This window comes from Nothoprocta perdicaria, unplaced genomic scaffold (genome assembly GCF_003342845.1).
Source record: "Nothoprocta perdicaria isolate Ctin4 unplaced genomic scaffold, notPer1 scaffold_18, whole genome shotgun sequence".
NCBI classification, from domain to species: Eukaryota; Metazoa; Chordata; class Aves; order Tinamiformes; family Tinamidae; genus Nothoprocta; species Nothoprocta perdicaria.
This window is the reverse complement of record NW_020454982.1, coordinates 2,005,587-2,019,872: the sequence shown is the minus strand read 5'-3', so window position 1 is coordinate 2,019,872 and position 14,286 is coordinate 2,005,587. Positions and strand designations below refer to the sequence as shown.

The following is a 14,286-nucleotide window of genomic DNA, read 5'->3' as shown; positions in this document are numbered from 1 at the left end:
CCTCTAAGCTCCTTTTTCTCACAGTTTTTCAAACTGTATTAATAACTCAAAACCAAATGATGATAAGCTGAACTAATCATACGTTCATTAATACTCGGCAATCAAAGTCATTCCCACTGGATAAAGAAGAACAGAGCCAGAAGGAGAAAAATATAACCCATATGGAGGATATTAAGAAGAAAACATTTGTAAATATTAAAAGATCAGGTACCATTGTCTCAATTTTAATAGATTTTTTTCCCCAAATTTCCTACCAATTAGATATTAATTGCTCTTTTTGTTAAAGAATGTTAATGTTATTGCTAAGATACCTAAGAGGTTTTCTCAGATTATTTCTCCATTTTGTAACACATGTAATACTTTAACTATTAGTGTAGGCAAACAGACTAAGATTAGCTGTGCCAAGACTTTCTGTAATATCTTTATTATAGTCTTGCTGTGGTCTTAAGTCAGACACTGAGTCAGACACTTCCCTAGGACTAGAGAATAGTTACTTTTATAATAATAATACTAGGACTGAATAGTCACTTTTTTGTTTATAAAACAGTTTTATTTATTTTTCTTTGTTCTGCTAGAAACCTTTTGGTTGCTGAAAAGATGCTCTGAAGAAGCTTGAAATGGGCATGCTAAAGGAAAGCCCCAGTCTACAGATGCATGTGTGTGCGTATAGTAGAGACAAATACACTTCTGCTGGAAACAACTTGTTTGGTAAATTAGGTGTTAACCTGGTGACAAAATCCACCATATATATCTAGGCTATCTGACTAAAATTCTAAGCTAAGCCAAATAATAAAATTAGACTTCTGCTATAGAGAATCAGGTCTCCTAATTGCAATGTTACCGAATGTACTGCTCCCCTGTTGCAATTAATAAATCATTAGAAAACACAATTATTAAGGGCGTAGATACCTAGTGATTCAGCCTGTTTCTAAGGAGGAAGGAGAGAGATGAAAAGATACAGTGCCAGCACTGGTTTGAGTCTGGGGACCTTTCTACAGGGCAGTGGAAGGGAAAGATTAAGCTGTGCTATCGCATGGGAGTGGAAGAGGGGTATAAAATGAAACGTTAAAGACAGAGTAGGAAAATGGTGCAACTCATTTCTATTTATATGATGAGAGACATCAGATAGGAAAAGGGTCAGAAATTTCCTTTGATCTCTGTTCTCAGCTTAAGGGTCGGTCCCCAGGTCTGTCTGAAATTGTCTGCCAGTGGCAAGTGCTGGAAGGCCTGTGCGTGACCTTAGCAGCATTCCTCCTGTAACACCATAGGGCCTGCTCTATGCTGTAATGTTATCAGCAAAAGGCTGGAGAGCTTTTATTTGCTTATTCTATGATAGTCAAGGGTAGTTATTTTAGTTGAGTTGACCCTGGACACTAGGATTTTACATACCTTTGCAGGTACTGAGGGTATAGGAAAGTTGTGAGCCTTCTAACACTCTCTCATCTGTGACTGAACAAGAGCATTGTTATTTTTTCTACAGCATATTCATGAGAATAATAAGGGTAGTAGGTAAGGGAGAGAATAAGGATTGGGCTTAGTCCAATATAGTGTAATTCATGGTAGTTTACAGTTGAAAGTCCCTTCAATTTCTAAAAGAAAGGTGAACAAACAAGTGTTTTCTGTGTCTGATCCAATATAGGTTCTCCCTCAAAAGTAAGGACTATGCCTGTTTTTATTTTTCAGAATTTCTAATATAAGGAGCACAATATCAAAAGTAAATGTGTTGGTTACTTCCCAGGTAATCAATATAACTGCAACTGCCAGAGCAGCATGATTGCATTTAACTTGGATAGAAATTGTTGGGTTTTACAATTTAGGTTTTAAAAACATCAATACTAGCAAAGAATCAGGAACCAGCTTGACAAGAAGTTTAAAGGGGAGAGGATGATGACAGAAGAATAATAATCTGAATGTGGGTGTTTTATGATTAATCTGAAGTATATCAATACTCACTGAGATTGAGTTGAACACGGTGTTTAACCACTTCTTACATTTTGGTGTGTGATGGGTCCCACTGATCCTGAAATAGGATTTACAGGCTTGTTTCTTCTTTTTATTGAGGAAATAATTGCAATCTACAGTGATTTTTGTATTTTACCAGTTTGCATCTTCACCTCAAAGGTCAAAATTTAGTTGCAGAAATTCAATATATGTTTTAAATGATCAAACACAATTAGAGGGCAGAGGTTGTCAAAAGCAGCTGATAAGGTGGTTAAAACTGAATCTGCGCGGTCACTAGCCATTATTCTGTACCCCTTTATTTCTTGCAGTATGACTTTGATTCTCTACTGCATCCTCAGGGCAAAATGATCTTTTCTAGTATACTGCAGTTTTTTGATGCAGTTGCTTAATCTCCGTTTATTTAACGTGCCCCACTCTTACTGACATCCAGGATAGTTGTGGAAGAAATGAGATGCAGCATGAATCTAAATAAAGAGCTTTATCTCAGATCTGCAGTGTAAGGATTTTAATGAGCCATAATGAGCATCAGAGACTTTTCTTTGTCATCAGAATTTTTCTGTTTGTCTGACTGTTAGTCCACTGCAAGGTCCTATAAATTTTCCTTCTGGAGACTATTTGGGTATGTGTTCCTTTTGATCAGACTCTTAGATATGGCCTTTCATCAGTTCAAATTGAATTGATCATAATCAAATCAATAGTATGCCTTCCATGGAAAAGTTGCAGTTTCTACTGCTAATGATCAGTTGTGCTTGTAGTTGCTCATATGTCCTAGGTATTTCCTGGACAAGATCTGCCCCGTGCACCTCTTTCCCTTCCTCTGTCCCCTCCCTGTCACATACAAGCAGAAATTAAATGACAGAATATTACAGGTGAGATCTGTATAGACAGCAGACATGATGTTCTAGGGCATCCTTCCCAAGCTTTTGCTCTGTAAGTGTAGAAAAATGTTGCAGTGTTTTCTATAGAAACAGACAGGTTCAGTATGTTGCTTCTGTCATGATTTGGGGTTATAAGAATTTTAGCCAAGGTGCTGCTTTCTTTCAGTGCATCTGTTCCTTCCCTCATTTTCTTCTCTGAGAGATTCTCAACTCAGATCAGGTGGTTTTCCCTGGCAATGTTGGGAGAATGGGTTATTTCAGGTAAATAGCAGTCAGTCTGCTGCTTGTGAGTGAAAATTAGAGAGTAAAAATTTAAGACTTTTATCCACAATTTAAAGAACAAAACCTGAAGAGAACTTTGGTTTTCACACTGTGGTAATTAACAGTAAATGTAAGATATTTCTGCTAGCATGATTCAGAAAATATTTTTGAATGTGTCTCAAACTGCACAGACTGATGACCTCTAAATACCATTTCCGTAAGTGGAAGATTTTAATTTTCTTAAATCCTTAGTAAATGACAGGGGCATGCCATTATGCTTAACTCTCCTATTGCAAAAGCCAAGCCATTAAAGATCCCTGAAGTCCCTGGTGCTAAACTGTTATCTTTGTTTTAATAAATTATCCCGCTAACATAAAGCATAAGGACTGGAAAAGCCTGGTACTTGTGATAGGCAGTTGCATAAGACAGAGTAGAGGATAAAGAGAAGCAATGTGAAAATGAAAGGAGACAGAAGAAATACACCTGTAAAATTTCAAACCTAGGGGAGGCATTTGATTTGACCCTCCTGTTTAACAGGGCATAGAACTACTTAGTGTTCAGCTTCGTTTAAGCCAACGAATTCTCATAAGGATGAGTATAGGACTCGTTCTCAGCATGTTAGGGGTATTTGGATTCTTAAATTGCTAACTCTCTGACTGAATAAAGCTCCTAAAATACAATAGCGGGGGGAAAAAACAGAAATTTAAAATCTCTAATGAATGCCAGGAAGTGATGTTCTTCAGGTCTAAGTGACTAGTTCTTCCGGTCTAATTTGCAAGGAGCATTGTCTAACTACAAGTCCCATTGGTATCAGCATCAGAATGTGAGGTCTGCAGAGGAGTAAGTTTGGAAGAACTGGGCTCAGTATTACTTTAAAAATGACTTCAGCAACTGTGTTACAAAATGATCTGCTGTATTTATAAAGTAGGAGATAACTTTCCTCTCCCCCTTTTTAAAAACTAATGATTTTATCCAGTGCCAACTAAAGGTCAAGGTCCTCAAGGTAGCAAAAAATGATCAGGGAGACAAGTCAAAACGATTTAAAAGTAATTGCTCTTTCATCTCTGCAGTGGTACTACACAGCCTGAATATATTGCGAGTGCTAGCTGGGTGGTCATGCCAGCGTGTCTCAAGTTTCAGCAAATTATGGCAAGTTAAAGTGATGGAGAGGAGAAAGTCCTTTAAAACTTTGAGTTGTTGGGTATTGAAGGACAGAAAATATTCCACAATACCTAGTGAACCGTTCTGTAGGGGCTGTGATTTTAAAACTAGCAAAGCTACACTTCTGTATCTCGCTGCTAATTTCAATGTGGCTGATGCCACATTTCTTTACTCTGCTCCCACATAGAGTTCTCTCTGTCCAAATAAGACTTTTTTTATGTCTCTGTCATACAATGATGCCATATGTCAGAGTAGAAAATCATTAAACCAAAGTGCTTAAAATATCCATACTAGACTTGAGTTCTGATAGATTTTGTGATTGAGAGAAGCTACTGCACAGTACAACTTAAGAGTGAAATAGTGACAAAATTATAGAAAGTTGATCCCTTTTTTTTTAATTTGAGAGCTCATTTTTTCCATTATTTAAATAAGACCTGTATGATATTTGGCATCGGCAGAAATTGTTCAGATGGGTTACATTCACTTCTCAAAAGTCATATTATATTTGTCCAAATAATGCTGCCAGTGACCACAAGATTCCCACAAAGCTCACTAAATTTTAATGTGATAAACCCAGTGACAAACTTTGATGCTGACAGAATATTAATGATGAAAAAAGTTGCTACATAAGTGCTGACAGATAAAATTACTTATTTTTCTTTTAATTTTTCTAGAAGGCACTTTACAGTTTTCATCAAGCACTAGCGATTCACTTGGAGGGAAAAAGAGGGAGACCAGTAGTGTTCCGCTTAACTGAGCTGCTGTAAAAGCAATCAATAAACTTTCATCTCCTCAAGTAGGCCCACACATTTACATAATTGCACCTACTCTCCTTTCTGTGTCTGATCCTCTCCCTCTTCCTAAAGGTTAAGATAGAGGGTAGATGTCTGTGTGCTTGCTGCTGTTATTAGCGTGCTTTGGCCATCTCATTTCTCAGTGGCTTTTATTGTGCTCATCTGTTCAGGAAGACTAGGTTTTCCAAGGCTCATTTGCTGGTTAATTGCATTCTCAGATCCTCTAAGATGTCTGTAGCACCTGCTCTCCACTTCACAGGCTCTTTTGATCTCTCTAGAAATATCCAACTTTGATTATGTGAAAATCTTTCCTAACTGTACTACGTGCCTAGAAAGCCAGTTGAAAACAGACATTGTGACTGCTGTGACCTAGGTTAGGATTGAAAATATAATTCTATAATATAAAAGCCTGAAATGAAAAGCAATCCTATTTGTTATTCTGTTTGTGTACTTCGCTGCTGGATCTAGTTTTTTTTTCCTTACCAAACACTTAGGTAAAACACAGGATAGAGGGAATGGTAGATTGCAGCAGTGCGGCATGCAATTCAGCAGCTCCCAGCAATCTATTGTACAGACCAAATTATCACCTGCTGTTATGAGTTTTCCATTAGCAAGTTTGCTGATATATTGTTTACATGCAATATCTCAATTTGTTTCTATCAGTATGCATTTGTAAATGTAAAACAGGTAGTTTTGGATGTAATTGTCTGTTCTGTTTGTACAGATTCCCTCTGGTAAGAACAAAGATTTGGTGTGCATACCTTAACTGGACTGCAACCATTATTTGCTTTTGGTTTGATGACTCTTTTATAGCTAGTATGCCGGAGCATGGAAACTGTGGAATACATGGGCTTTCACATCTGTTTACCTGTCCTATAAAGCTATCTAGGGTTGCTTGATAAAATGTTTTGAATATATAGAGTACTGCCATTTTTTAATAGAGCACTGTGGAATCAGCCTAGTGAATGGACCAGCTCATACTTCTTTCTTTTCATTTACAGGGCTGCGCATTTTTAGATGCACTGTTATGTCTAAGGTCTGTAAAGTGTGCTGTTCTTTTTTTAAATAGATAAAAAAAATCTGACTATATGTTTAATATAAAATCTATGTGATCCAGTTCCCAACTAATTTGGATTCAAAATTTGACAGGAACTGACCTGGTGAAAAAAAATGGGGAAAAGCATATAAATTCTTATGTTATTACAGGTAGCATCATAAGCATGCCCAACAAAAGGTGCTAAGGTTACATAATTAAGTCTAATTCTAGCATTTCCTAGCTTCTGTATCTTGCTTTCAGAATCTTAATAGTTTTTGCAGGACAATTGTGTTTGCATGCATGTGAGGATATGTAATTGCTATCATCCTCTGTTTAGCACTAATATTTTTGTAGTGGGTGTACATGAAATTGTGTTATTTGGTCTTTGTCTCATACTGATCTATGCTGGAAACCTAGTATAATAAATTGCTGCTGTAATATAGTTAGAAGTAGTGAAATTGTGTTGATGAAAACAGTAAGAAGTAATGAGCAAATTCACAAAAAGCAAATACTGTGGGAGATCTGCAAGACTACTGTAAATGTAATCTCCTTTCTTTGATAAATCAAGGTCAAGCTGGCTGTGCCACCCTTAATGAAAAGACTGCTCTGTGTGATGACTAATCTTTACACTTGCTGAGGTGCATACCCACTGAAGGTGTATTTGCAATTCTTCCTGTGAAGAAAAAGCTTAGAGATGACCCTGCTCCACCTCAGAATTTGAAGGGAAATACTAATGATTTTGTCCGCAAGACTTCCAGCGTGCCCCAAAAGCATTAAGCATGAGAGATTTACATCAGATGCTGTTGAATTTTTCTTTGCAAAGCTGACAACTGTTTTTGGGTACTTACTGATAATTCAAGGTATGATGAATAAGCCCTTCAAGCTTACTTGCAAAAACCTTGTAAATTTACTGAGGCTCATGATGCAGAACCAGGTGTTTTTTGTTGTTGCTATTGTCAGATCCTACTGAAGCACAAAGTTGCCAGAAAATGTAAAGTGGTCTGAGCCTGAAAAATCATTAGGACTGTGGTGCTTGCAAGCCACTGTTCAGCAGGTGATTATTTTCTATAGCCCTAATCCTGCAGACTGTTTTGGACAAGCCTTATATTATACCTGTGTGGATAGTCTCCCATTTTTATGTCAGTATTTATGTGCTTAAAGTTGGTCAGGTTCCTAGTGAATGCTGAGTCAGCTTGGGAAGCCTAGGTAAACCTTAGGAAGACTGCGCAGGAAAATCTGAGAAAGTTGGTGGGGTTTCTTTCGTTTTGTTTTTTGATTTTTTTTTAATAGTTATCTCTTTCCTTCCCTTCTTGAAACTACTTATACAGAAAAATAGCACAATGTACAGCAAAAAAAAAAAAAATTGTAGACTAACATCTGTGCATCGCACATCTCTAGCGTTGTACAGTTCTATCTTCTGGGCCAAGATCCAGTCGGATCTGTTTCATAGATAATGGTTAAACTAAGTAGCTCTGTAGTTCTGTCTCTTGCAGGGGAACGGTTGAATTTGACTGAAAATCAACATTCTTTTTTGGATAGGTAGATGGAGATGGAAGGAGAGTGGTCGCAGATTGAAGTGTTGCCATTGAAATCTTAGCTGCACTAGAGCTGTGTTGAAAGGATTTGCCACTAAATACTGAGCATCTTTTGGCAAGCACTGTATTTTGTTACTGCTAACTTGAGCTTTTAGCAAATTTGCAAGTCTCAAGTCTTTAAAAACATGTCATCTTAAGAATTCTGGAAAGCCCATCAGAGTGGGCAGAAGAAGACAATAGTGTATTTGATAGTTTTGTGAAAGTGTGCAGATGCTGAGGAGTCTAGAATCAAGACCAGACTTGTTCCCTAATGAAGCAGCTGTGGTTCATACATATTAGATGCCCAGAGTAGACATTCTAATAATAAAGCAAGTCTGAATGTGGTTACTGCTGCTGTTCCATTGGGATGGTTTCTCTGGGAAGTCAGGTTGCCTCCTTGAGTATGGTACTGCCCTTCTCCGCCCTGGTACATTTATATATTCCCCTTGTGCCCCCTCCAAGGAGGCATTTTGTCAGATATGCAAACATGAGAGCAATTGGTTTAAAAGATATAGAGTGCAGCCAACTACAATCCTGCAGTTAGGGCAGCATAATGTTCGCAGAGGGGCTGTCTGCTGCAGCACTGGCATCTGCTGCAACATGTGCAGCCCTTAGCACAACTGCCTAACTCTTTTTTTCTACATTATATGCTGTATTTCTGCTTTGTGCTGGGATTGCAAACCAAAACGTGCCATACTGAGATTAGGAACTTCTTCCTATCTGTATTTGGAAACTCCCTGAGCTATTTGTGTTATAAAGGTGTGGGGTTAGCTAGAGTGGGTTGTCTCTGGTCAAACGGATCCTGAGGTGTCACAGTGTGACAGAATGTTTGTCTAGACTGCCCTGGGTGGAGAGTTTTATCTGACTGGAATGAGGCCAGTGTGAGTGAATCATAGCTGTGACTTAACAGGTTTTTGCCTGGCTAATCCCCAGAGAGGGTTTAGAGTTGCGGAAAAAAGACACTGCTTGTGCTCTGTCATTGTTCTGCCCTATATTCTAGTATAAAAGTATATCTTGATACCAAAAGTGACATCTGTGTAAATAAGTGATGTAGTAAACATGCTTATGGAAGTAAAATAGAACGGTAGCGTTCTGCTGCTCAGTTTTTTAATAAAATGTGTTTTGTTACATATACTTTAAAACAGGCTGCTTTTTCTCTGATAAAATGCTGAAATTATTTTGTATTGATTTTTATGAATGCAGAATGTGTATGCAGGGCCATAGCTATTCATTGGTTACTTGACAAGAGTTAGAGACACTGACTTCTAAAGCTGAAAGTTATTTTGTAAGGCAAAGCGGAGCTATTCTAATAAAATACATGACTTGTGGAATCAAAGCAATAGAGGAGAAGCTCAGGAAAAAAAATATACTTGCTGTATAGCTGTTATGGTAGATTTTCTCTAGGCACATACATAGAATCAGTCCCTAGCCTGGGAATTTGAGAGTTTAAAAAACAGGAAAGGTGACAGGTTTTTAAAAGAAGACAAAGTATTGTGCTGTTTTAGAGGGGTAACTAAAGTGCAGAGAGAGAAAAATTATTTAGCCATAGTTTATCCAAAGGCTTTTTGGGGAGAAAACATGACACAAAATCTCCTGAGACTAGTTTTTTGTCTATGAGATCTTTGTTTCTTTCCGAGATTGTAATAATCTTGAGCAGCCATTCTAATAGCTAATATTTTTTTTTTGGATTCTTAATATCATTAAAGTTATAATAACTTATACTTTTTTTTCTCAGGTTGCAAGCTGTTCAGTACTATGTTGCTCAGTAATTTCATGAGAAGGCCAGTGTTGGTAACTAGAGGAAGAGAAATTTATGCTATTTTGTTCCATATTGTCAAGGTGATTCCTATAAAATGCTGTATTTTGCTAGCCCAGAAATTGCATGGCTGATGCTGAGTGAAAATAATATTAGATTTCCTTGAAAACCACCTCCCTAATACCAAGCAAGGTCACTTACACTGCGGCTATAGCAATGCAGGCCTGGAGCGTACAAACTACGAGTCTAGCCCTTCTGCCTCCATAGTACAAGCACTGAGTGCTGCATGAATGGCCTGTGTGATCCTAACCTCTGCTAGCCAGTTCTGGGCTAGAGAAACCACTGTTTATGCTGCTTTGCTGTGAGCCCTTTGGATTTTGTCCACTAATTCAATTAAAGAGGAAGATGAGCGAGACATGCTCGAAAAATTGTGGAAGCTGCTCCTTGCCCACCAGCTAATCTAAAATTAATAGTCTCCCTATGTTTATGTTCTTCCAATAGCAGAAAATCTATTCAGAAGCTGTCAGTAACATTATCGGGAAGAAAAAGCGAAACACAGGCATGGGAAATAACCTTCCAGTATTACCCAGTACAGTATAGAGCAGGGAGCCAAACCGCTATCAAATCTTTTCTCCCTTTCTGTCCAGGAGGATGCTCTGCCTAAAAGCAGCTGTTTGGTGTTCCCTGCAGATACCTAATTTCTTCACAATCATTTGCCAAGCCTGGTGGTCTTAGTGTATTTTGGTAGGAGGAGAAAAAGGTAAAAACTAGTGCTGTATTATCTTTCCAAATGTGGTGATGATATGTGAGACGTATGAAGTGCCTTGTCTATGAATTCATCTGGCCACTAGGGGACACTGGGACATTATATTTGTGTTCAATTGAAAAGCATTTCAAAAATGAAAGTCCTCTAGTTCTTGCTTTAAATTGAGTCATGCATATTAATCTCTGTAGAGTGATGTATACTATGTTTTAAAAAGTTTAATGACTGGTGAACTTATGGGCATGAAGGCTAGATCTGAGACATTATTTTAGCAAGCAGACTGGTCCATGATATTACAAATTTAGAATTGAAAAGAAAATGGATTTTTTTTTGGCATCTTCCACTCATTAAAAACTGTGTCAAAATGATGGATTAATCTGTGGGCACTTTCTGTCCTTGGTATTATCTTTGTCAAAAGAATGAAGTGTTGGAATCATAATGCCTTTTGTATTATATAAATTATGAGTGCAGGCTTTAGAGCTCTGACTTCCTTAAAAGTTCCTACTTTTTTTCAGGTTTCTTATTATATCCTGCCTTTGTTTACCCCTGTTTCTTCCATACTCTTCTAGACACTTCTCTTTTAGAGATGCCTGGTAATTTTTAACAATACCAGGACTAATGTACATGGTCCTACTGGTGTCATTATTTTGTGAAGCATGACTGCAAGCCTGAGACTTAGTTATCCTAAGTCCTGAGGATGCTGGCATTGTGCAATAACAAATTTCATTAGATTTTTCTTTCCTCTAATTGAAAAGAATTTTGAGACTAAGAAGGCATACCACAGACTTTGTGGATTTTGCGTACAATAAGTGCTCCTTAAGGATATTTTACTACCTAAATGAGCATTTTCTGCAGGCAGAGCATCTTACAAATTAAGAAGGTTCTTAGATTCCTTGTTCGCTTATTTGTGTCTGTCCTCATTCATATATGATAAGGAAACTGGGGGGGCTTTATCTGGTTCTCCCCATCTGCTGGAGATTCTACTGAGAAGGGAACATGACACTTGTTCAGTGTTCAGTTTGCCTTCCTGTCTGTGGACAGTAAAGTTGGTGATGCAGCTTTGAGTTTTATCTGTGGAATAGATAAATAATAGATAATATATTTAGTATAGTTACCTAGAAAAAAAGTGTATATTTTCACTCAAATATGTATGCTGATACCTGGCTGTGTGTAGAGCATGTCAAGTGAAGAAGGTTGAGTGGAACTAGCAGGGTTATCAGCAATGGCAGTGAAACTGGGAAGAGAATCATATGCTTAAATACAGGTGCTGAAGATGTATATCATCTCCTAAAAGCCATTTCATAAAAGACTCTTGACAGCAACAGAAATCATAGGTTTCCAAAGAGAGTAGGTCAGGTGTATGAGAGCATGCCTTAAGAGAAACATCTTTGTTTTTTTCTTCGTATGAGCAAATGAAAGAAGTGAAATATGGTAGTTTTCATGTTTTTCTATCAAAAATAACCAAAAAATGTAAAATGTATGAGGCAGACATAGATGAAATAATGAAGAAGAATATTTCAAAAATCAGAATGCCTTAATTCACATACAAATATTTATTGACACAGGGACTTGTGTTAAGTAATAAAGGACAAAAAAACAAAAACAGGCAGGTGAATGCTATGTGCATTTTGAAATGGGAAAAGCAAGGAGATGGAAGCAACTCAGACCAAGCACTGTATGTCGCTAATGAATGTTGAGGCAAGGGAACACAAAAGAGACCTTGATAAACAGAACAGTCATGTATTGAATAGTCATGTCTTTGGTTGGTTAGCCTCTTGTAGCACTCATCTCTGGCCCAAAAGTCTGAGGAATAATACATAGGTCTGTTCTATAAAGAGCCAAATCTTAAGTTTGATAAAATATGGGAAGATCTAGCAATTTTATCAACAGGAAGAATGAACCTGTCAATTGAAATATTTTATATATTTTTTGCAAAATTAAATCTGAATGAAACAAATCAGATACTTCTCTAGTAAAACAGCAAACCATTCGGGAGAAAAAAGTAAAAGATTACTGTTATTTTATCTATTTTAAGTTTTCAAGAAGTACTAGTTGCCTTCTTACTAGTTGCTGTAGCATTATTTACTGTAACAATGCTTTAAGGGGTTCTTGAAAAGATCTCAAGGCTTTTCTGGCAAGGGAGAAGGTCTGAAGTGGTTGCGAATGTAGTTTTTCACCATCATCTACCTTCAGTATATATGAGGAAAGCTGTAACTAAAGTATGCGTTTTTTCAGGTTCTCTACCCATCTTCAGGTTTTTCTTCACCAATCTTAAGGTAAATATTCCGGTAGCTTTGCATTTTTAACAAATGCTAAATGTTTAAAGCATCTTAAAAGTCTAAAGGTTGAAAGGCTAAAAATGAGACAACTTACTCTGATACCCAAATACCATGGGGATATAGCAGTAGCATGCTGTAGATTACTTCTTTTTTTCAGTGACTTTGGTGGGGACATTAAATACCCTTAACTTCAAGTACCTTATTGCTTTACCCACCTGTTGAAAAGCTACGAGATCAATAATAAGATTGATTGACTTCAGTGAATTTAGATTAGGTTGTCATAAACACCAGTAAAAGCTAGACTTCTATGTCCATGTTTAGCACTGAAATCTAGTAGTACTGTTTCTCAAAATATCTTTTAAAATTTGAATTAGGACAGCAAAACTTGGTCTTACTGAATTACAGCACAGCATACTTTTCTAGTGTGTCGTTTTCATTAAAAATTAAATCCTGTATAAAAACATGTCCAATGTATTTGATGACTTTCTGTAGTATGGAGGACAGCATATTACAAAATAAAACCTCCTGAAGTATTTCACATTTTATTGGGGCTGGGCAAAAAATAGCTTAAAAACTGTAAAAGATGAGAAGTTCCCAGCTTGTGTAAGGAGTGCCATATGCAGAGGCTATGTAGGATGTTGTAAGATCTTGATTTAATGTAGTCTATTAATAATAATTAATTATTTAAAATGTTATAGAACTCTTCCCTGAATCCCTACTGAGATGCCGACATGTCTAGCAAGCGACTAAAATCCAATACAGTTAACCATAAAATAGAGAGCAAAAGGAAATAAAATATTAAAAAGCTAAACAAAGTGGTAGTGCTAACAAATCTTTTTCACTTACTGAAATGCTAAATTCCCTGAAACTTTACCAACTGCATTAGCAGATTTGTCTTTCAATTCAAAACCCCATTTCCTCTAAAAATTATACTTCTTGATGTACTGATATTAAAGAAGTAATTGCCTCTTTGGAAAATTAACAGATTTGTCATGCAATAATGTGGGCTTCTTGTACTTGATTATTCTGAATTTTCAAGTCCAAAGTCAGAAGTTACACCACAGTGTCACTGTTCAAATAGTATTTGAAGAGTGTATGTCATTGCTATTAGAAAAATACGTGTCTGTGATCTTCACAGGAGCAACCTCTTGTACAGTGAGTAGCACAGCATGGTAAAGTTCAACATGAACTCTTAACCTAATGCACATCTTCAGACATTAGCAAATTATAGAGCAGTTAACTAGAGCAGTGTTTGCCTGGACTCGGAAGCTAGGCATGCTACTACAAATAAGATAGTTAAGATAAAATCCTTTGTTAATGTAATTGATCTATTTAATTTTTCCTCTGTTAAGTCACTGTAGCAAGAGCTACAGTTTGCATACTAAAATCTGAAGGACTGTTGATTGGAGAAGGGGGAAAAAAGAGAAAAAGGCAGTCTATTGCTTGACTCGTGTAAGCAGAACTTAGCAATCCTGCAATTAGTCCAAGTTATGCATCTTTCAAAACGTTTGCCTTGACTTCAGTGTCAAGGTCTCAAATTTTGACTTTTAAGAACTTGTAAAAACTCTCAATTTGATACTATGCGCCTGATCTAAACCTTATCCATCATCTTCTAACCACCTTAGATTTAGGGCATATCTAACAGATCAAGATCATATTATTCTCCTGAGTCATGACCACTGATGGAAGATCATCCTTCATTATCCAAAAAGATTCTCTAGCTAGTGTCATGGTCCCTGCTGCATTCCTCTTACCCAAAGAGGAACTACAATTCAAAATAGATAAAATAGGCTCAGCTGAAAGGAATTTAAAATCATTTATT

The 14,286-nt window shown here is 37.0% G+C and overlaps 1 long non-coding RNA gene across 2 annotated transcripts in view; it reads left to right on the top strand.

The window, feature by feature from the left end:
• The window catches only part of LOC112944941, an 88,314-nt gene that overhangs the window by 3,809 nt on the left and 70,219 nt on the right, over positions 1 to 14,286 (top strand). Inside the window, exon 1 of one of the 2 annotated variants that reach the window (XR_003248885.1) lies at positions 12,432 to 12,461. The exons of the other annotated variant lie outside the window; for it this stretch is intronic. This is a non-coding gene — a long non-coding RNA (uncharacterized LOC112944941). Of the gene's footprint in view, positions 1 to 12,431; positions 12,462 to 14,286 lie in introns of those variants that run through there. 2 annotated transcript variants of the gene reach the window in all.